The sequence below is a fragment of the Heterodontus francisci genome, chromosome 18, assembly GCF_036365525.1.
Source record: "Heterodontus francisci isolate sHetFra1 chromosome 18, sHetFra1.hap1, whole genome shotgun sequence".
NCBI classification, from domain to species: domain Eukaryota; kingdom Metazoa; phylum Chordata; class Chondrichthyes; order Heterodontiformes; family Heterodontidae; genus Heterodontus; species Heterodontus francisci.
Window position 1 is genome coordinate 32120035 of NC_090388.1, and position 22661 is coordinate 32142695.

The following is a 22661-nucleotide window of genomic DNA, read 5'->3' on the forward strand; positions in this document are numbered from 1 at the left end:
AGATGGAACTCCATCCTGGCCAGTTTAGTGTAAAGAAACTTGAGCATAGAAAAGTGTTTCCAACAACTATTATATGTGTAGGAAACTATTCAACCTCCGTTCACAGTGGGCTGTAGTTTTGTTGCATGTGCCTTTGCATTTCCTGAATGCTGTTAAATCATCGGAAATATTTCTGACAGCAGTAAATTTCCCGCCCAATGCCATAAGTGGAATTATTTATCAGCGCACTGACAGAGCAGATCACTCCACATCTTAGTTATTAAAAACTATTCCCTTTCAACTGATTGTAGATTTTTGTTCAATGAATTTGAAACGATTAAATCACGATCATTATTCTTCAACTAAGTACATTATTCTTCAACTAAGTACATTATCAAACATCAACTGATTGTAACATTCTCTATGTTGATGTCTGCCCTGGCATCAGCAGACACCAATATTAGAATCATTTCAAGTCTGAAATCTCATCCCAGGAGGCAGATAACAATCATAAACTGTTTAACCTTTGATCTATTTATTCTATTATCTGAAAGCTTGATCTTAATCACTAACAGACATCAGGGGCTGGATTTTTAAAGTCTGCTGGGTGCGGGGGTGGGTGCGAGCCTGATTTAAAGATTGCATTCTCGGAGGTTGACACTGGGTCCCTCTGCCTCTGGAAAGTGATACCATTTTTAAAGGGATGCCGAGAGGGAGGGAATGGCAACCCTACATACCTCCAATTAATTACTTGTTGAGCTCATTAACTGGCTTGTTAGCAGCTGTTCGGGATTTTTAAAGGAAGGCAATGTGGAAAATGCCACAGGTGGAACACGGCAGGGTTGAGGAGATGTGAGCAATGTGGGGGGGGGCCATGAGGGTGATGGGAAGGGCTGATTAAAATAATGCTCAGCTGCTCCAAAAGTGCCCCAAAGTAGCCATTGCTGGAGCTGGAAAACTTGCCTTTCTCAGTGGTGAGTGGTAGGAATCTGGAGAGGGACGTGAGCCTGTTGACATCACTTGGGCAGTTGGGTTGGCAGGGGAAGGCCTGGTGAACACACAAACCCCAAATGAGGGAGGGCAGATGGGAACAGGCTACTCTGACATTGGAAAGAGCAGCCAGGGTGAGTTTCAGCAGATGCAACCTCCTGGACAGCAGAAGGCGGAGGAGCACAGCAGGGGGCTGCAAGGGGAAGAAGGCACTACTCAAGACATCAGATCTACTGCCCGAGAGTCAGCTACCTGCAAATGACAGAGCACCAGTGCTGTAGGATGCTGCACTTATCCAGGCAGAAGGTTTCGGACCTGTGTGCTCTGATCCACAATGACCTGAGGCCTTGCCACCCCTTACCTGCAGTCGTCAAGGTCGCTGCTGCCCAGACTTTCTATGCAACTGTGTCATTCCATGGATTAGCTGCAGACCTAGGTGGTATAATGCAGTCAGCGCATATCATGCCATCAGGCAAGTCACAAATGCTGTATTCCAGAGGGTGGGGGACTACTTCCACTTTGACACAGATGGACCAGTGCAGGCACATAAGGCATTGGGTTTCAGCTCCATCATTGGATTCCCCCAGGTGCAGAGCATCATCAGTTGCACCCATGTGACCATGAAGGCACCCAGTGAGTGACCAGTGAGATCTTCATCAACAGGCCAGGCTTCCACTCCCTCAATGTCCAACTGGTCTGTGACCACAACAAGAGCTTCTTCCATGCATGCACTTGCTTTCCTGGCAGCTGCCATGACTCCTTCATCCTCTGTCAGTCCAGGCTGCTTTTGGATCTTCATTTCCTAAAGTGTGTGGATGGATGCAAGGGGACAAAGGATATCCCTTGAAGAGATGGCTACTGACCCTTCTACGGGAGCCCCAGACAGAAGCACAGAGGCAAAACAACCAATGCCACCTGCTTAGCAGGCCAACCATTGAGCAGGCCCTCGGGCTTCTGAAGATGCGATTCTGGTACCTGGACCAGTCGGATGGCACCCTCCAATACCCTCCTGCATGGGTCTCAGTCATTGTTGTGGTCTGCTGCATTCTCTATTACATGGCCCTCCAGAGAGGTATGGGCCATGAGGGCAGTGAAGCCCTGGAAGGAGACAGATCATCAGGGGAAGATGAAGCAGTAAAAGAGGAGGTGGAGTGGGATCACACTAAACAGAGAGGTGACCCTGCTGAATAACAAGGTGGCCTCCTCCTGGCGCCATCTGGGAAGAGAACCTCCCTCCTCTCTTTCATGGCCTCCAGCATTAGATCTAGATAATCATTGATGAAGCTAAGGTCTTCCCTGCCCCTAGTGCCGGGCCTCCAGCTCCCCTGTGACATCTTGCTTCTCTCTGGTGCTGTGGAAGGCAGATCTCTCCCTCAGGACAACCAGCAGCCTCAGTGATGGCTGTCGTGAGTGTCTACATGAGACCTACACTTGATCTGACTTATCTCCATTCCCAGCCTCCATCTCATATAGGGCTGGATTTTATAAGCTCGCGGCAAGCTTCAAAAATGGTGGCCTGCCTGTGCATCTCAAGTCCAGTGGCTCATTTAAATAGCTGGGGCAGACCCCCCACCCCCACAATGGTAAACTTACATCCTCCCCCCTCCCCACCAGTGTTGCGCCTTGTTTCCCTGGACAGGGAACTGAAGGTGCAGGAGTGCCGGCCGCCAGGCCGAAGATCGGGGTGGGCCATCAAGAGGAGGTGTAAGTATATTTAAATTAATTAATTTAATTGATTTAAATATTCAAATTGTGGTTTCATCGCCCAACAGCGGGGAAGCCGCCACGGAGTCTCGTCGCCACAGGGAGGATCGGGCCGGGCCCTGCCAGTGTCGAGGCCCATGGCGGGCCTTATCCTGGGCCATCTTCAGACCCCCCCCCCCCCACAACGGTTCCTAATGTCGAGGGATCCTCAAAATCCAGTCCATAGTCTCTATTTAATTGCAACATTACATTTTGTACCTCAGGAAATTCTGTTGAACCAGTTTGGTGATGTCATGTGTCGTAAAGATGAGTTACATGGAATTACATAGAAATTACAATATGAAAACCGGCCACTCGGTCCAACTGGTCCATGTTGCTGCTTATCCTCCACAAGTGCAGTAGTCCTAATGCTATGTGCACGTACTGTTCCCATATCCCTTTATTTTACTTTTCCTTTTTTTTAATTCTTGAAAGATCACATGGTCTCTGCTTCAATCACTAACTTCCGTCAAGCATTTGAGAATCTCACAGCCATCAGTTAAAATCATGTTTCTCCTGCTCTCAGTCCTAATACTCTGACGTTTAGTCATATTTCTATGTCCCCTCATTCTAATCCCTTCAATGACTGAAACAATCTCTTTCCATCTACTCTGTCTGAGCCCTTCATAATTTTAACCACCTCTATCAAATTGCCCTGTAATCTTTTCTGTTCTAATAAAAAAAGACCCAATTTTTCCGAGTCTGTTTTTCCTTATACCAAGGAGCATCTTATTGAATCTGTGCTGTTCTTCCTCTGATGCCTCAACATCTTTCTGCTAGTATGGAGCCCAAAACTGCACACAATACTCCAAATGTGACCTTAACTAAAGTTTTATATAAATTTGCCATTACAAAGCTATTCCAATAGCTTTTTTATGGCCTTATTCACTTGATGCGCTGTTTGTGAATTAGAACCCCCAAATCTCTCTGTGCATCTACATCACTCAGAGCTCCCCATTCTAAGAATAATTATAGTTTTTCCTTTCTTTGACCAAAATGTACCACCTCACATTTGCTGACATTGAATTCCATCTACTATCATAGTATGGTCTGGAAATTTGGAAACCACTCCCTCTAGCCTTATATCCAAATGCAAATATTGTTTTTCTCCACCTGAATATGCTAAAATGATTATAAAAAGTGTGCATTTGCAGAATTAGCCATTGAATGTAGGAGATGTAATAACCTAAATTAAGTCAAAGAATGCTGATGTTAACATGGTCTGAAAAGGCAAGATAATTCATTCTTGCCCTGTACAACTTTTGAAAATACATGGTCTTCTCTTTGTTGTCTATCACATTTCTTGTTCTTTCTCCTGCTCCTTAAATAGCACAATGTCTGCTTTAATTAGCATCAACTCATTGCAGAATAATCTAACAAATTAATCCCAGTTTAAACGTTATGCTAATGTAATATATATCTCATGGAATGGAATATGCAGATGCACTGATTGTAATTGAACCCAGCCCTTAAAAATTGACTGTATCAGCTGTTTGGTTCACTAGGAGAACACTAATCATGGTGTCAAATATATCAGATATTTACAGTGTCGATAACACTGCTCATCGTGTGTGTATATATATATATATATAAAGCCTAGACTACACTGGTGCACCTAGAGGGATTTGGGTAGTAAAATCATTAGTATAGCAAATATTGTCATCAGTTAAGGTCAGTTGCAAGTAGATTAATTGCTCTTCACCATTTTTATTCAAGGATTAGAACATAATACTTTTTGCCACCAATTAATCCAATATTCTGGATAAATATAGCTGAAGGATATTCTATCTGTAATTGTCAGCTGAACAGCATCAACAGAATTATGCAACTTTCGTGATGCCTTCCGAAAACCCTGTCTGGGTTGGGAAATAACTGAGATAATATACTCTCATAGAGGAGGGAACACTTTTATAAATCATTATAGGTAGATTTGAAGATAGATAAGTGAAAATTTAGAATCAAAATTTATTGAGTATAAAAGTTTAGAATTATACTACATGGCATCCCCTCTGTAGATCGGCAATAGCTTTATTTTAATTCAAAGGATTTTTACTCATCTGTGCACTGAGTTGGAAACTGATGTGTATATCATATTTGCATCTTTGCACACATTTAAAGATTGCTCAAAATTTATCAAAGAGCAATGATTTCATTTATGCAATCAAAATTACTCAATTAGTAAAGCCGATCTAATGTTTGGATTCTGGTAGATGTTCCATTCACTGGGCAAAGAGAATTAATGGATTTGATAACCATTTACAGATTAAGGTTCAGAAATTCTGCAGAGAGCAGTGGGAGACTGGCAGAACAAAACCTTCATCTGCCCAACTGTTTGGCTGTGGATTTCTTTCCAAATTGCAGGGAAAGGGGCATTTCCATGACTGGGGTGGGCTGCTGGAACCTTCAATGATGCCTCAGCAGCAATTGCCTCAATCTGCCATTGTAAGGCAGAGGAATACACAGCTGCTCCTCCTGAGGTGCCTTGCATCCCCAGCCTTTTTGAACTGAAGATAAAAATTAGCTGCAGCAGCCGTTTGCTCCAAAAGGAGCCATTTTACCTCAAGAAAGAAAGTAAATGCTCCTCTACAGGATTGATTACCTTAATCTGGATATGTTTTGGGGCCCTTCAAAAGACCTCAGTAGGAATCATGTCAGCCCTCAGCAGGGGAGAGTTTTGTTGTGGCCTTATATATGTCTGGATCCATTGAAATTCTCAGGGTCGTCTGAGAACTCCCCTAGAAACACTCCTTTAATGTAAGGGACATGTGCAAAAATCTGCCCACAGCCCCACCACCAAAAAATGGAAGGACAGAAGTTGTGGCACAGAATCATGGTAGAACCTGGTTCAGACAATGCAAGACCCTGTAGCAGATAATGGAGATGAAATAGCCAATAAGAGATCTGTTATTCAGAACAGAAGATGTATAATTTTACAAATTCATGCATCAAGTTAGAGAATGACCTGCTAAGAACCCATACACACATACTCCCCACTATTTACCATCCGTTGCTTGTCTGTCCAAATTTCCAATTGCACTCCAGACAGCTGAAATTCTGCATCAGGAGTATAAGTTTATAAAGACCCCAAAAGGAAATTTTAGGGCAACAAGGTCTAAAAACCTCTTTTTGATTCATTAGAACACCACTTTCCTGCATCTCACCTAATCCTTCAATCCTTTCTTAAACATATCTAGTTAGCTCCTTAGCAGATTTAATTAATGTTTCAGTAACCCTCTCTGGTAAATTGTCTTGCTTTATACAGGGCCTCTTCTTTCTTGAGCTATGTGCTTTGTAAAGTTTAATTCCAGCATGTTAAGGGACCTTGCTGATTGGTAGCCTGCTTTTGTTTTCTTCACCTCTGATTGACACCAATGAAACTTGGCATGATAAAAGAGAGCAAGGTCATACCCTCAATATGTACGACTGAGGTGGAAGTACACTCGTTACATGCATTGGTACATGTGTACACTCATATTACATTAGTACAGTGCATATATCATTATCTTTTTATATATGTGGAAGAGGCTGCTTTTATGTGTAGATAGCACTAAATTCAGGTAACCTTCAAATTACTGTATTTGGTAGTTTGAAACCAAAGCTCAGATACATACAACAGTGAGAAAGAAAATTCTGATGAGGTTGTAAATATTTCCATGATGTCAATAATGACATAAAAGGTTGTGAGAATCATACACTTCGTAAATATTCCAATCAATGAGTTAAACTTTGAAACCATGTGTATTCTTTGGGGAAAAGGTGTGGCACAGCACTCATGGTAAACTAAAAAATATTGCCACCACATTGAAACACTGGCACCCACATTGCAAAGCAAGCATTTCCTTATCAAGCTGAACTGTGTTAAGTATTTAAGGTTACAAGAATTTTGTGACTCACCTGCAGATTTTATAATGTGTCCAAAATTGCTTTAATCCTTTATTTCTAGACAGATTTATGCAAAGTACACTTTAATGCTTTACATGATTCAGATTTGGTGTCTATAGAACAAGTATATTAGCAAATTACTGCTCATTAATAGTATTAGTTTTATCAGTAATTGAGGCACAGATTTTCCCACTCCTAGTTCCATTCTAATCTCCTGATCTTGTGCAAGAAAGTGAAGATAATGAGCATTCAAATGTTTTCTGTGCAGTAGGCAAAGTCAGACAGTTGATTAAAGAATGAAACTTGGCAGAATGCTTTAAACAACAAAAGGTCCCCCATTCAAGCAAAAGAATGCACTGAAAATTCATTAATGGGCCGGGTTTTGCTCTGAGCAATGAACAAACAGCACCAGCTTTGTACTTATCCACAGATTTTCTATGGGTTTTTTGCAATGGAGCTGTCTGTCAGCCAACCAGCCAAAAAGTGCAGTGCCCTTACAGAACTGGGACCCATGTGGATAGGGCAAACAACTGTGTATCTCCTTAAACGATCAGATTGAAGAATCATTAATGAGCAGCATAGAGTCTGAGCCAGGAGGGGTTAGTTGAATATTGAATTCAATATCTAATCAGGTACAGGAAGTGAAATTAAAGCGAGGAAAGAAAGATTGGATTAGAAGGGAGATATAAAAGACAAAGAAAAAGTTAAAAAAAAGTTTATTTAAATTTTCAATTTTTTTAAATCTCCAACAATAATTAAAATCTGAAGGAATGAGACTGCACACCTGCAAAAATTAATTTTCTGTGCCAGAGTGGTAGCTTGGCTGTAATGAAGATCTATCATGCTGTTAAAAGGGTATTTACACTGGAATGAACAAGACCTAACTTTTTCTGGAGCATTTACTTTGTATCTTTCAGCAACTTCACGTTGTTCAGTGCATTTGAATAGGGAGCCAGTTTTTGGGAAGCTTTTGGAGACTTGGACAGAAACTTCCAGATTTTCACGTTTAACTGCACATGTGCAGTGGCTGGAATTTGTTGTCCAATTTCCAAGTAAATAACAATGAACACTGTTAACTGCTCCATTATTTCTATGGAAAAATCTGACTAATTATTATTATTTTTCAATCTCAGAGAGAGTAGCACTACTAATGTTTGATATCTTAGCACTAAGTCTAACCCTCCCAATATTCAAAAATACTGCAGAATTTTAGCATTCATTGATGGATGCTTAAGTGTTGGCAGCTTTTTAAAGCTGTCCCACATTTTCTTGTGGTATTGTCTGAGTGGAAATTCTTCAAACATACTGGTCTAAAAATTGGGATGCATAGCTCAAGCTTTATAGGCACTGTTCAGTTTCTAGGACAGTGTATCATGATTTATTGTGATTGGAAGTCATTTTTTTTGCATTGACCTGTAGAAAATTTAGACATTTTCTTAAAACGTTGAAGAATGCAATTAAGTCACAGATCACAGGTTGCTTTATAAGTACATACATTGCATATCCAAATAGTAACAAAAACTACATCTTGGCACAATAGGAATTTTTCATTTCCTTTGTAGCACAGAACATCCTTTTGTTTGCCTCTCAGAGCACTCCTTCATGACATCAGAAAACATAGAATAAATATATTGCCCTGGGAGCAGAATACAAACCACCCGTCAATGTGGGGAAAATGGAAGGAGGCATTGAGGCTGACTCTCATGACTCAATACCTGCAGTAAAATGAGACTGGATCAACTCAGAATTGTGCAATGTGCTGACCTCAGCCCATCCTATCCTGACAGAAGAATCTCGGTGGAAAAATGTGGCCAAAAATAACCACAGTCTGGCACACATCCCTGTCATTCCCTCAAATTAAATCTTTTGGGTGGAGATTATGGAGCACCCTGCAACGAATAAAAAGTGTCATCAGTAAAATGCAGCTCCTCAAACAAATATTCTAAAATATTACCATAGTCGAGCATTATCATCAGTTATTTAGTTCTAAAGACTGACGTGGCTGATATTTTCCATATGATTTTATTGGCTTCATACAGTGACACCACAAGCCCTAGCCAGAATGGAGATGATTGGGTAATTCCCCTGTCAATCATGCATGGAGACCTCACTGATGTAAGTAACTGGATTTTATACGCATAAATGTATTGGACAATAATTTCCTGTAGCAGGGCATCTAAAGGCATTTGACATTAGTTAGACTTGCCTTTAGATTTTTAAATTCTTTGCATGGCAAGCTGTTGAAGGTGCAAGTTGGTTTTGATGCAGTGAGGGAAACAGGGCATCTGGGACCTGAGTGAGCAGGGCAATCAACTGTGAATCTCCTTAACCAATTACGTTGAACATTTGTGAAATAAACAGCACAAGGACTGAGAAGGTAACACAAATTAGAGTGGCTGAGTTCAATGTCAAATCAGGTACAGAAAGAGAAATAAAGAGAGGGAAAGAAAGATTGGATTAAGGAAGAGAGAAAAAGACAGAAAGGAGAAATTTTTAAAAATCTTCAACAACAATTAATACTTGAAGGAATGAGACTCCGCATTTGTAATAGTTAATTTTCAGTGCCACAGAGGTCAATAGGCAAATACAAAAACTTTTTTTTAATTCATTCATGGGATGTGGGTGGTGCTGGGAAAGCCAGCATTTATTGTCCTTCCCTAATTGCCCTTGAGAAGGTTGTGATGTTAAGGAGAGAGTTCCATGATTTTGACTCAGTGACAGTGAAGGAGCAGCAGTATATTTCCAAGTCAGGATGGTGCGTGATTTGGAGTGGAGCTTGCAGGTGGTGGTGTTCCCATGCGTTTCTGCCCTTGTTCTTCTAGGTGGCACAGGTCTTGGGTTTGGAAGGTGCTGTCAAAGGAACCTTAGCAAGTTGCTACAGTGCTCCTTGTAGATGGTACACACTGTTGCCACTGTGTGCCAATGATGAAGTAAGTGAATGTTTAAGGTGGCAGATGGAGTGCCAATCAAGCAGGCTGCTTTGTCCTGGATGGTGTCCAGTCTTTTGAGTCTTGTTGGAGCTGCACTCATCCAGGTAAGTGGGGACTATTCCATCACATTCCTTACTTGTGCCTTGTAGATGGTGGACAGGCTTTGGGAAGTCAGCAGGTGAGTTACTCACTGAAAAATTCTGGACTTCTGAGCTGTTTTTGCAGCCACAGTTTTTATATGGCTGGTCCAGTTAAGTTTCTGCTCAAAGGTGACCCCTAGGATATTGGCAAGAGAGCCATTGAATTTCAAGGGGAGATGGTTAGATGCTGTCTTGATGGAGATGGTCATTGCCTGGCACTTGAGTGGCACAAATATTGCTTACCACTTATCAGCCCAAGCCTGACTCTTGCCCAGGTCTTTCTACATGCAGTAACGGACTTCTTCACTATCTAAGGAGATATGAATGGGACTGAACATATGTGAAATTGTCAGCATTCATCCCCACTTTTGACCTTAGGATGGTCAAAGGTCATTGATGAAGCAGCTGAAGTTGGTTGGGCCTAGGACACTACCCTGAGGAACTCCTGCAGTGGTGCCCTGGGGCTGAGATGATTGACCTCAAACAATCACAACCATCCTCCTTTGTGCTAGGTATGACTCCAACCAGTGGAGAGTTTTTCCCCTAATTCCCATTGACTTTCAGTTTTGCTAAGGCTCCTTGATGCCACGCTTGGTCAAATGATGTCTTGATCTCAAGGGCAGTCACTCTCACCTCACCTCTGAAGTTCAGCTCATTTGTCCATGTTTGGACCAAGGCTGTAATGAGGTCTGGAGCTGAATGGTCATGGTGGAATCCAAACTGAGCAGTGTTGAGCAGTTTGGGTGTAAGTGCTGCTTGATAGCACTGTTGACGACACCTTCCATTACTTTGCTGATGATTGAGAGTAGACTGATGGGTTGGTAATTGGGTGGATTGGATTTCTTCTGCATTTTATGGACTGGACACACCTGGGCAATTTTCCACATTGTTGGGTAGATGCCAATGTTGTAGCTGTAACGGAAGAGCTTGGCAAGGGGCATGGCTAGCTCGGGAGCACATGTCTTCAGTACCACAGCCAGGATGTTGTCGGAGCCCATAGCCTTTGCTGTATCCAATTAACTCAGTAATTTCTTGATATCATGTGAAGCAAATCAAATGGGCTGAAAACTGACATCTTTGATGCTGAGGACCACAGGAGGAGGCCAAGATGGATCATTCACTCAGCACTTCTGGCTGAAGATGGTTGCAAATGCTTCAGCCTTGTCTTTTGCACTGGCATGCTGGGCTCCTCCATCATTGAGGATGGGTATTTTCATGGAGCCTCCTCCTTCGGTTAGTTGTTTAATTGTCCACAACAATTGGGTGGCACAGTGGCGCAGTGGTTAGCACCGCAGCCTCACAGCTCCAGGGACCCGGGTTCAATTCTGGGTACTGCCTGTGCAGAGTTTGCGAGTTCTTCCTGTGACTGCGTGGGTTTTCGCCAGGTGCTCCAGTTTCCTCCCACCGCCAACGACTTGCAGGTGATAGGTAAATTGGCCATTGTAAATTGCCCCTAGTGTAGGTAGGTGGTAGGGAATATGGGATTACTGTAGGGTTAGTATAAATGGGTGGTTCTTGGTCAGCACAGACTCAGTGGGCCGAAGGGCCTGTTTCAGTGCTGTATCTCTAAACAAATAAACCCTTCACGACAGGATTTGGCAGGACTGCAGAGCTTTAATCTAATCCATTCGTTCTGGGATTGTTTAGCTATGTCTACAGCATGCTGTATAGCATATTTGTAGTCCTGTGTTTAGCTTCACCAGGCTGGCACCTCATATTTAGGTATGCCTGGTGCTGCTCCTGGCATGCTCTCCTGCACTGCTCATTGAACCAGGGCTTAACCCCTGGCTTAATGGTAATGGTAGCGTGAGGGATATGCCAGGCCATGAGGTTACAGATTGTGGTGGAGTGCAATTCTGCTGCTGCTGATCGCTCACAGCGTCTAATGGATGCCCAGTTTTGAGTTGCTAGATCTGATCTGAATCTATTCCATTTAGTGCCACACAACACAAGGAGGGTATCCTTAGTGTGAAGACCTGACTTCATCGCCACAAGGACTGTAAGGTGGCCTTTCCTGCCAATACTGTCATGGACAGTCTCATCTGTGGCATGTAGATTGGTGAGGACGAGGTCAAGCAGGTTTTTCCCTTGTGTTGGTTCTCTCAGCACCCACCGCAGGCCCAGCCTGGCAGATATGTCCTTCAGGACATGGCCAGCTTGGTCAGTAGTGGTGCTACCAAACCACTCTTTGTGATGAATATTGAAGTCCACCACCCAGAGTACATTCTGTGCCCTTGCTACCCTCAGTGCTGTTCAACGTGGAGAAGTACTGATTCATCGGTTGTGGGAGGGCAGTAGGTGGTAATTAGTAGCTGGTTTCCTTGCCCATGTTTCACCTAATGCCATGAGACTTCATGGGGTCCAGAGTCAATGTAGAGGACTGCCAGGGCCATTCCCTCCCAACTGTATATCACTGTGCCTTCACCTCTGGTGGGTCTGTCCTGCTGGTGGGACAGGAGATACACAGGGATAGTAATGGAGGAGTCTGGGACATTGGCTGTAAGGTATAATTCTGTGAGAATGACTATGTCTAGCAATTTCTTGACTAGTCTATGGGTCAGCTCTCTCAATTTTGGCACAAGTCCCCAGATGTTAGTGAGGAGGACTTTGCATGATGGACTGGGCAGGATATGCCTTTGTCGTATCTGATGCCTAGGTTGATGCTCGGTGGTCCATCCTGTTTTACTCTTCATTGACTTTCCCATTGCAGTTTGATATGGTGAGAGATTGCAGAGCTCTGAGATGCAAAGGCATCCAGGTGTCCTACTGCATGATTCGCAAAAGGTTAGTATGCAGGTACAGCAAACAATTAGGTAAGCAAATAGAAAGTTATTGTTTATTGTGAGGGGAATTGAATATAAACCTTGGAAGGTTATGCTTTAGTTATATAGGGCATTGGTGAGACCACATCTGGAGTTCTGTGTACCTTATTGGTCTGCTTATTTAATGAAGGATGTAAATGCATTGGAAGCAATTCAGAGAAGGTTTACTGGACTGATACCTGGAATAGGAGGTTTTTCTTATAAGGAAAGGTTGGACAGGCGAAACTTGTATTTGCTGGAGTTTAGAAGAGTAATTGAAACATATAAGATCCTAAGGGATCTTGAAAGGGTGGATGTGGAAAGGATGTTTCCTCTTGTGGGAGAATCTAGAACTAGGGTTCACTGTTTAAAAATAAGGGGTTGTCCATTTAAGACAGAGATGAGGAGAAATTTTTTTTCTCAAGGTCTTGAGTCTTTGAAATTCTCTTCCTCAGGCGGTGTAAGCACACCCTTTGAATGTTATTAAGGCAGAGTTAAGATTCTTGATAAGCAATGGGTGAAAGGTTAACAGGGGTAGGTGGGAATGTGAAGTTGAGGTTACAATCAGATCAGCCATGATCTTATTGAATGGCGGAGCTGGCTTGAGGGGCCGAGTGGCCTACTCCTGCTCCTAATTCATATGTTGGTACGTTCAGGGAGTTGTGCTGTGCCTGCATTCAGCACCTGTAGCATAGGATAGGCATTCCTTTAGAAATTTCTCATTCCCAGAAAACTAGAGGATGAGGAACAGTTTCAGAGGCATGTACACATGCATTGGAGAAACAAGCAGGTGTATAGGCAATGGCATCATTACTTGGACATGTAAAGAGTTCTGTCTTTGCTACTTACACTTAGTGAGGGTCGTTCATAGAACCATGCCATAGCTAGACCAACAAAGCATGTCCAGGACTGGGATTGTTCCACCCATGTCAGTAAAAGTCACTACTGCCTTGAACATCTGTGCCAGTGTCTCCTTTCAAAGCGTCAGATGACATGTCAGATGGCTACCTTCTCAAATGTGCAGGACTTATTGAAGGAATCAATGTTGTCATATAATCTCCTTTCACCAATGCAATGGTTATTGTGAATGGGAACAGCTTCCATCCCATTCACATCCAGGTTGTGCATGAACAAAGGAACTGCATCATGCAAATGGAGACTCTGAAAGCTGCCAGGATGCATTTCTTTTATGCCAGTCAACAGGTCCCATCATTATTTCAGGACATTTATACCCAGATGGATGGATCTTGAGTGGCCAGGTATTGTTGATGAAACCAATGTTGAAACCAAAAACTATAGCAAACAGAAACTATAATGAGATACATACCTCCACAAAGATACAAATACAGCATTTAAAAGATATGCTGAACAAAGGTTCTACTGTCTAGATAGATTCAGGAATCTCTGCAAAGATCTCCAAAATGATAGTAGTGTGATGTATGCTGTACAATTATGCCATCAAGAAAGGAACCATCATGTAGCAGGTGCAAGTGGAAGGTCAGGAAGAAAATGGAGAATGTGAAGTTAGGGCTGAGGAGTTGTTAACTCCTGTAGAGCTGCAGCACAAGAGACAAGTCCTAAATTTGCATTGGAATAATTGAATATGGAATCCCTGTCCCCCAATACAACAATTTTTGTATTGTATTCCTAACAAACTGATACGCCCGACTCTGTTGATATAATGATGCAGTTCTGCACTGGACACTGAAAATAAAAAGCTCGTACCAGTAAAGGTAGCCATGAAGCTTTTGGATTGTCATAAAAACCCAGCTGGTTTGTTCAAGAAACTTCCAAGCCTGTTCGTGAAGAAGACACTGAGACTAGGATGCTTTGGTGGAGATTGTTTATTGCTTGCCACAGAGCTTACTTCTGCTTTCCAAACAAAACCCACAGTCAGTGCTGGCTGGCTCTTCTTTATATATATATATATATATATATATATATATATATATATATATATATACACACACTTGAATACAATTAACTAATTGATGCCCAACAAGGGTCATTGACCTGAAACGGTAACTCTACTTCTCTCTCCACAGATGCTGCCAGATCTGCTGAGTATTTCCAGCCTTTCTTGTTTGTGTGACACCCAACACCTGTTCACCCTATTATCTTGAACTACCAGGTATTTATCATCTATTAACAGAACTTCACCAACCTAACATGGTTCACTAATAAAATCTGCCATTCTTACCTGGTATGACCTATGTGTGAGTCCAGTGCAGCACCCTTTGTGTCCTCTGCCACTCAGTTGCATCAAAACTGCTACCAGAGATTCAAGGAGAAGGCCACTATCACCTTCTCAAGGGCAACTCAGAATGGCTTTGTCCATAACACACACATCCCAACAATGAAGTAAAAAAAAATTATCTGGATGTACTATAAATCAGACTCAGAACTGAATAAATCTGAATATACAGCATATATACTGACTGTTACATCCTGGTAACTGCATTGGATTATCCCTCCGTAAACTAAAAATTATTCTGTTATGTTTATTAATTATGTTTAATATTGTCATTGTGAATTGATTACATGGAGACCACTGGCTTTTTTTGTTCACCATTGCACTTGCTATATACCAAAAAAGAGGCATAACACCTCACAAACTGCAGTTTATGTTATTAAGAATGACATCCTTAGGTGGGGAATTTACTCAGAGCTGCTACTGCTCCACCGTCATAACCTTGCTGGAAGTCTGGCAAAGTTACAGCATGAGCTGTCAGGAAATGCTCTGCCATAAAGGTCGTTGGAAGGCTGTAATCTTATTTTAGAGTTTAATTGATAGTTGATGCCATTATGATGCCATTTAAATCTGTCAGTTGAATCATTGCTTTATAGTAGCTTCATTTTGCCCATTACTCTCTATTTCATCCATTACAAGATTTGCATTTGGTTTCGAACTTATACATTCTGTTTTCTAAAGCTATAATGTGTAATGTCTCAATATTATTGTGCCAATGGTGAGACTGAGAGTCACTGTAATACGTCACCCACGAGCGCAGAGTTGCTCATGTTGAATGTACATAATGGGAAGATGGGCACTGAGATCAGCCTGCACAGATTTCTGTCCACTAAAATGTTGGGAGTATTCATTTGGAATTCAGAAAATCTATTCTGGTTAGCAGAAACAAAAAGGGACTTTGAATTTTCAAAACTCTTAGCAGTAATAGTCAAAATAAATCATAGTTTTGATTTTTTTTTTGATGGGACCCTTAAAGCTGACTTATACTAGTTTCATAGTTAGCAAATGTAACACTTTGGCAGATGCAAAAAGGATGTCTTTTTGATAACATCAGCTTAGCAGCAATGAAAGCCTATTATGACTCATTAGTTCAGCTATATGTTTGTGAGCAGGTTAAGCTGGCCTGCTTTTCTTAGTCAATTGCATTCATTTTCCAATGTCGGATATAAACAATGCACCCTTTACCATACCACAGCTATCTCACAACACAACCTAAAATAATGAGAATAATGCCACTAATTTTTAAAAATTCATTGTTATGGATGTTTTCACTTTTTTTATCCTGTATACATGGATTTACACAATAAAAACAGCTTACAATCTCTTTGACGTCAACAGCCTGCATACTGGTTAATACATCAAATAATTGTTGCTATCGGTGTAATGTTAGTAGATTATGAGGTTCAATTGGACAACACCTGAAAACGGGTACAGGGATTGTTTTGCACCATTAACACACGCCTTTTTTTAAATTATTCCTTGGATGTAGGTGCCAATCCCTAATTGCATTTGGCTCTGGACCCTGACAACATCTTGGCTGTAGTACTGAAGACTTGTGCTCCAGAACTAGCCACACCCTTAGCCAAGCCAATCAGTACAGCTACAACACTGACATCTACTTGACAATGTGGAAAAGTGCCCCGGTATGTCCTGTCCACAAGCGGCAGAGCAAATGCAATCTGGCTAATTGCTGTCCCATCAGGCTACTCTCAATCATCAGCAAAGTAATGGAAGGTGTTGCGATAGTGCTAACAAGCGGCACATAAGCAATGATAACCTGCTCATCGATGCTCAGTTTGGGTTACGACAGGGCCACTTGGCTCCACACCTCATTACAGCCTTCGTCCAAACATAGACAAAAGAGCTGAATTCCAGAGGTGAGGTGAGACTGATTACCCTTGACATCAAGGCAGCATTTGACCGATGTGACATCAAGGGGCCCTCATAAAATTAAAGTCAATGGAAATCGGGGATAACTCTCCGCTGGTTGGAGTCATACCTAGCACAAAGGAAGGTGGTTGTGGTTATCGGAGACCAATCATCTCAGTCCCAGGATATTGCTGCAGGAGTTCCTCAGGGTAGTGTCCTAGGCCCAACCATCTTCAGCTGCTTCATCAATGACCTTTACTCCATCATAAGGTCAGAAGTGGGGATGTTCACCTCAAATAGCAAAGCAGTCCGTGCCCGCATGCAGCAAGACCTAGACAACATTCAGACTTGGTCTGATAAATGGCAACTAACAATTGCACCACACAAGTACCAGTTAAATCCACAGAGGGAATCCATCCATTTTCCCTTTATATTCAATGGCATTACCATAGCTGAATCCCCCACTATCAACATCCTGGGGGTTACCATTGATCGGAAACTTAACTGGACCATATAAATCCTGTGGCTACAAGAGCAGGTCAGAGGCTGAGAATTCTGCAGAAAGTAACTCACTTCCTGATTCCCCAAAGCCTTTCCACCATCACAAGTCAGGAGTGTAATGGAATACTCTCCACTTGCCTGGATGAGTGCAGCTCCAACAACACTCAAGACACTCAACACCATCCAACACAAAGCAACCCCTTGGACAGCACCACATCCAACACCTTAAACTTTAATTCCCTCCACCACCAGTACACGGTGGCAGCAACGTGCCAAGGCTCCTTTGACAGCACCTTCCAAACCCGTGATCTCTGCCACCTAGAAGGACAAGTGCAGCAGATGCATGAGAACACCACCACCTGCAAGTTTCCCTCCAAGCCACATTCCATTCTGACTTAGAATTGTATCACCGTTCCTTCACGATATCCTGGAACTTCCTCCGCAATAGCGCTGTTGGTGTGCCTACACCGCACGGACTGCAGCAGTTCAAGAAGGCAGCTCACCATCACTTTGTCAAGGGCGATTACGGATGGGCAATAAATGCTGACCTTGCCAGTGATGCTAACATCCCATGAATGAATTTTTTTTTAAATTGATAAGGTAGTGCTGAGTAATCTTCATGAATACAACTGAGCAGCTTGATAGACCATTTCAGAGAGCAGTTAATCACATTGTTGTGGTTTTGGAGTCACATATAGGCCAGCCTAGGTAAGGTAATTTTCCTTCCTGAAAGGGCATTAGTGAACCAGATGGGCTTTTAGCTTTTCCAGCCCAATCCTTTACTGACTCCAGATTTATCTAAATCAATTGAGTTTAAATCTGTGGCTGTCATGCTGGGGTTTGAACTCATGTCTTCAGATCATTAGTCTAGGCCTCTGGATTACCAGTCTAGTAACATAACCGCTACGCTGCTTTGTAAACATGGTACCAATTTGATGCTGCCTGCTTATTTCTGTGATTTATGTGTGCAGCCGGCACACCCCACACTATTCATTGGCTGCACACATTAGTAGGGAGCCCAGCATCTTTAGTGCCTAGCACTACTTAAAGATAGCTTGCACCTCCTAAAAGAGAGGTGCATTGTGGCTGCTGATGGTGCTGAAATTATTCTGAATATTGTGCTGTGGAACAATGGTTGAAAGAGAGCACGGACCAAGGTTTTCAGGCACTATACTGGAGTCTTGGTGGAAGAGGTAGAAAAAAGGAGACATGAACCTGTATCCTCAGGTCAGCCGTAGGCCCTCCAGATAGCAGTGGAGGTCAATGCCAGAAGTGTAGCCTCAAGGATCTGGATGCAGTGCAAGAAGAAGTTTAATAATCTCACACAAGTAGTCAAGGTCAGTGAATGAATTTTCAAATGCCATATCCCACCAACTGCAGCACTAGCCTCATCCGCTCCTCAATTCACTACACCCTCCATCACTCACCTACCAAACAGGACTCGTAACTAACATTCATATGTTTTAACTCATTCTCACATGCTTAGCACTGTTGCAAGCCTTGCACTCACATCTCACAGCTTGCATGCATTCGTGACAAGCACATCCTAAGCATATTGCATGACACTCATTGATATACATAGTCTAATGGTGACCATGAAACCATTGTCGATTGTTGTAAAAGCCCATCTAGTTCACTAATGTCCTTCAGGGAAGGAAATCTGCTGTCCTTACCTGGTCTGGCCGACATGTGACTCCAGAGCCACAGCAATGTGGTTGACTTTTAAATGCCCTCTGATATGGCCTAACAAGCCACTCAGTTGTATCAAACAACTACAAAAACTAAGAAAAGGAATGAAACTGGACGGACCATCTGGCATCGACCTAGACACTGGCAATGACAACAGCAAACCCAGCACTGTCGACCCTGCAAAGTCCTCCTTACTAATATCTGGGGGCTTGTGCCAAAATTGGGAGAGTTGTCCCACAGACTAGTTAAGCAACAGCCTGACATAGTCGTACTCACAGAATCATACCTTACAGACAATGTCCCAGACACTGCAATCACTATCCCTGAGTATGTCCTGTCCCACCGGCAGGACAGACCCAGCAGAGGTGGTGGCACAGTGGTATACAGTCGGGAGGGAGTTGCCCTGGGAGTCCTTAACATTGACTCCGGACCCCATGACGTCTCATGGCATCAAGCAAAACATAGGCAAGGAAACCTTCTGCTGATTACCACCTACTGCCCTCCCTCGACTGATGAATCCATACTTCCCCATGTTGAACAGCACTTGGAGGAAGCATTGAGGGTAGCAAGGGCACAGAATGTACTCTGGGTGGTGGACTTCAATATTCATCACCAAGAGTGGCTTGGTAGCACCATTACTGACCAAGCTTGCCGAGTCCTGAAGGACACATCTGCCAGACTGGGCCTGCAGTAGGTGGTGAGAGAACCAACACAAGGGAAAAACCTGCTTGACCTCATGCTCACCAATCTAACTGTCTCAAGTGCATCTGTCCATGACAGTATTGGTACGAGTGACCACCACACAGTCCTTGTGGTGACAAAGACCCATCTTCACATTGAGGATACGCTTCATTGTGTTGTGTGGCACTATCACCATGCTAAATGGGATAGATTTCAAACAGATCTAGAAACTCAAAACTGGGCATCCATGAGGCACCGTGGTCATCAGCAGCATCAAATATCAAGATATAGCTGAAGACAATGGATACTGCAAATGGCCCTGACAACATTCCGGCAATAGTATTGAAGACTTGTGCTCCAGAACTAGCCATGTCCCTAGCCAAGCTGTTTCTGTACAGCTACAACACAGGCATCTACCCAGCCATGTGGAAAATTGCCCAGGTAAGTCCTGTACATAAAAAGCAGGACAAATCCAACCCGACCAATTACTGCCCTATCAATCTACCCCCGTTCATCAACAAAGTGATGGAAGGTGTCGTCAACAGTGCTATCAAGCAGCACTTACTCAGTTATAACCTGTTTAGTGATGCTCAGTTTGAGTTCCGCCAGGGCCACTCAGCTCCTGACCTCATTACAGCCTTGATCCAAACATGGACTAAAGAACTGAACTCCAGAGGTGAGGTGAGAGTGACTGCCCTTGACATCAAGGCAGCATTTGACCAAGTATGGATCAAGGAACCCTAGCAAAACTGGTGTCAATGGGAATCAGGGGGAAAACTCTCCACTGGAGATATGCCGCAAACAACAGATGCCCCTCTACATTGCTTTCATTGATCTCACGAAAGCCTTTGACCTCGTCAGCAGATGTGGTCTCTTCAGACTACTAGAAAAGATCGGATGTCCACCAAAGCTACTAAGTATCATCACCTCATTCCATGACAATATGAAAGGCACAATTCAGCATAGCGGCGCCTCATCAGATCCCTTTCCTATCCTGAGTGGCTGCGTTCTCGCACCTACACTGTTTGGGATTTTCTTCTCCCTGCTGCTCTCACATGCGTTCAAGTCTTCAGAAGAAGGAATTTTCCTCCACGCAAGATCAGGTGGCAGTTTGTTCAACCTTGCCCGTCTAAGAGCGAAGACCAAAGTACGGAAAGTCCTCATCAGGGAACTTCTCTTTGCTGATGATGCTGCATTAACATCTCACACTGAAGAGTGTCTGCGCATGGGAAAGGCTTCAACTGCTATGTCCAGACTGACCAAGAGAGTGTGGGGAAATGGCACACTGACACGGAACACAAAAGTCCGCGTGTATCAAGCCTGTGTCCTCAGTACCTTGCTCTCTGGCAGCGAGGCCTGGACAACGTATGTCAGCCAAGAGCGACGTCTCAATTCATTCCATCTTCACTGCCTCTGGAGAATCCTTGACATCAGGTGGCAGGACCATATCTCCAACACAGAAGTCCTCGAGGCGGCCAACATCCCCAGCTTATACACCCTACTGAGTCAGCGGCGCTTGAGATGGCTTGGCCATGTGAGCCGCATGGAAGATGGCAGGATCCCCAAGGATACATTGTACAGCGAGCTCGCCACTGGTATCAGACCCACCGGCCGTCCATGTCTCCGCTTTAAAGACGTCTGTAAACATGACATGAAGTCCTGTGACATTGATCACAAGTCGTGGGAGTCAGTTGCCAGCGATCGCCAGAGCTGGCGGGCAGCCATAAAGGCGGGGCTAAAGTGTGGCGAGTCGAAGAGACTTAGCAATTGGCAGGAAAAAAGACAAGCGCAAGGGGAGAGCCAACTGCGAAACAGCCCTGACAACCAATTTTATCTGCAGCACCTGTGGAAGAGTCTACTCTAGTATTGGCCTTTATAGCCACTCCAGGCACTGCTCCACAAACCACTGACCACCTGCAGGCACTTACCCATTGTCTCCCAAGACAAGGAGGCCAAAGAAGAAGAATTGAGTCATACCTAGCACAAAGGAAGATGGTTGTAGTTGTTGGAGGTCAATCATCTCAGGACATCACTGCAGGAGTTCCTCAGGGTAGTGTCCTAGGCCCAACCATCTTCAGCTGCTTCATCAATGACCTTCCCTCCATCATAAAGTCAGAAGTGGGGATGTTGATTGCACAATGTTCAGCACCATTCACGACTCCTCAGATACTGAAGCAGCCCATGTCCATGTGCAGCAAGACCTGGACAATATCCAGGCTTGGGCTGATAAGTGGCAAGTAACATTTGCGCCACACAAGTGCCAAGCAATGACCATATCCAACAAGAGAGAATCTAACCATCTCCCCTTGACATTCAATGGCATTATCATCGCTGAATCCCCCACTATCAACATCCTGGGGGTTACCATTGAGCAGATTCTGATCTAGACCAGTCACATAAATGCCATGGCTACAAGAGCAGGTCAGAGACTAGGAATCCTGCAGCGAGTAACTCACCTCCTATCTCCCCAATACCTGTCCACCATCTACAAGGCACAAGTCAGGAGTGTGATGTAATGCTCTCCACTTGCCTGGATGGGTGCAGCTCCAACAACACTCAAGAAGCATGGCACCGTCCAGGATAAAGCAGTCCACTTGACCAGCAACCCATCCACCAGCTTCAAGATTCACTCTCTGCACCACCAACACACAGTGGCAGCAGTGTGTACCATCTACAAGATGCACTTCAGCAACTCACCAAGCCTCCTTCGAGAGCACCTTCCAAACCCGCAACCTCTACCACCTTGAAGGACAATGGCAGCAGATGCATGGGAACACCACCAGCTGCAAGTTCCCCTCCAAGCCACACACCATCCTGACTTGGAACTATATCACCGTTGCTTCACTGTCACTGGGTCAAAGTCCTGGAACTCCCTTCCTAACAGCACAGTTGGTATACCTACACCGCAAGGACTGCAGCGGTTCAAGCAGGCAACTCACCACCACCTTCTCAAGGGCAATTAGGGGTGGGCAATAAATGCTAGCCTGGCCAGTGATGCCCACATCCCACAAACAAATAAAAAATAACACCTCCCTCTTTCTTGCAGGAGAAGCTGGTGGTCAACAGGAAGCAGCAGGAATTAACAGAGGTGGCGAGGCATGCCTGCATGTTTTAATCTCTGTGGCAGAGGTGGTGCTGGCCATTATGGGAGGGGCCATTGCTGAGGCCGTGGCCACCAGCAGTGATGAAGTAATTGAAGAGGTGT

General features: G+C 43.7%; 2 long non-coding RNA genes across 2 annotated transcripts in view; one reads left to right on the forward strand and one right to left on the reverse strand.

Moving 5' to 3' along the window:
- LOC137379537 (uncharacterized) overlaps positions 1–22661 on the forward strand; it is a 178252-nt gene that overhangs the window by 78956 nt on the left and 76635 nt on the right. The gene's annotated exons all lie outside the window — the stretch shown is intronic.
- The window catches only part of LOC137379534 (uncharacterized), a 46115-nt gene continuing 30136 nt past the window's right edge, over positions 6683–22661 (reverse strand). Inside the window, exon 4 of the long non-coding RNA XR_010976849.1 lies at positions 6683–8483. This is a non-coding gene — a long non-coding RNA (uncharacterized lncRNA). The remainder of the gene's footprint in view (positions 8484–22661) is intronic.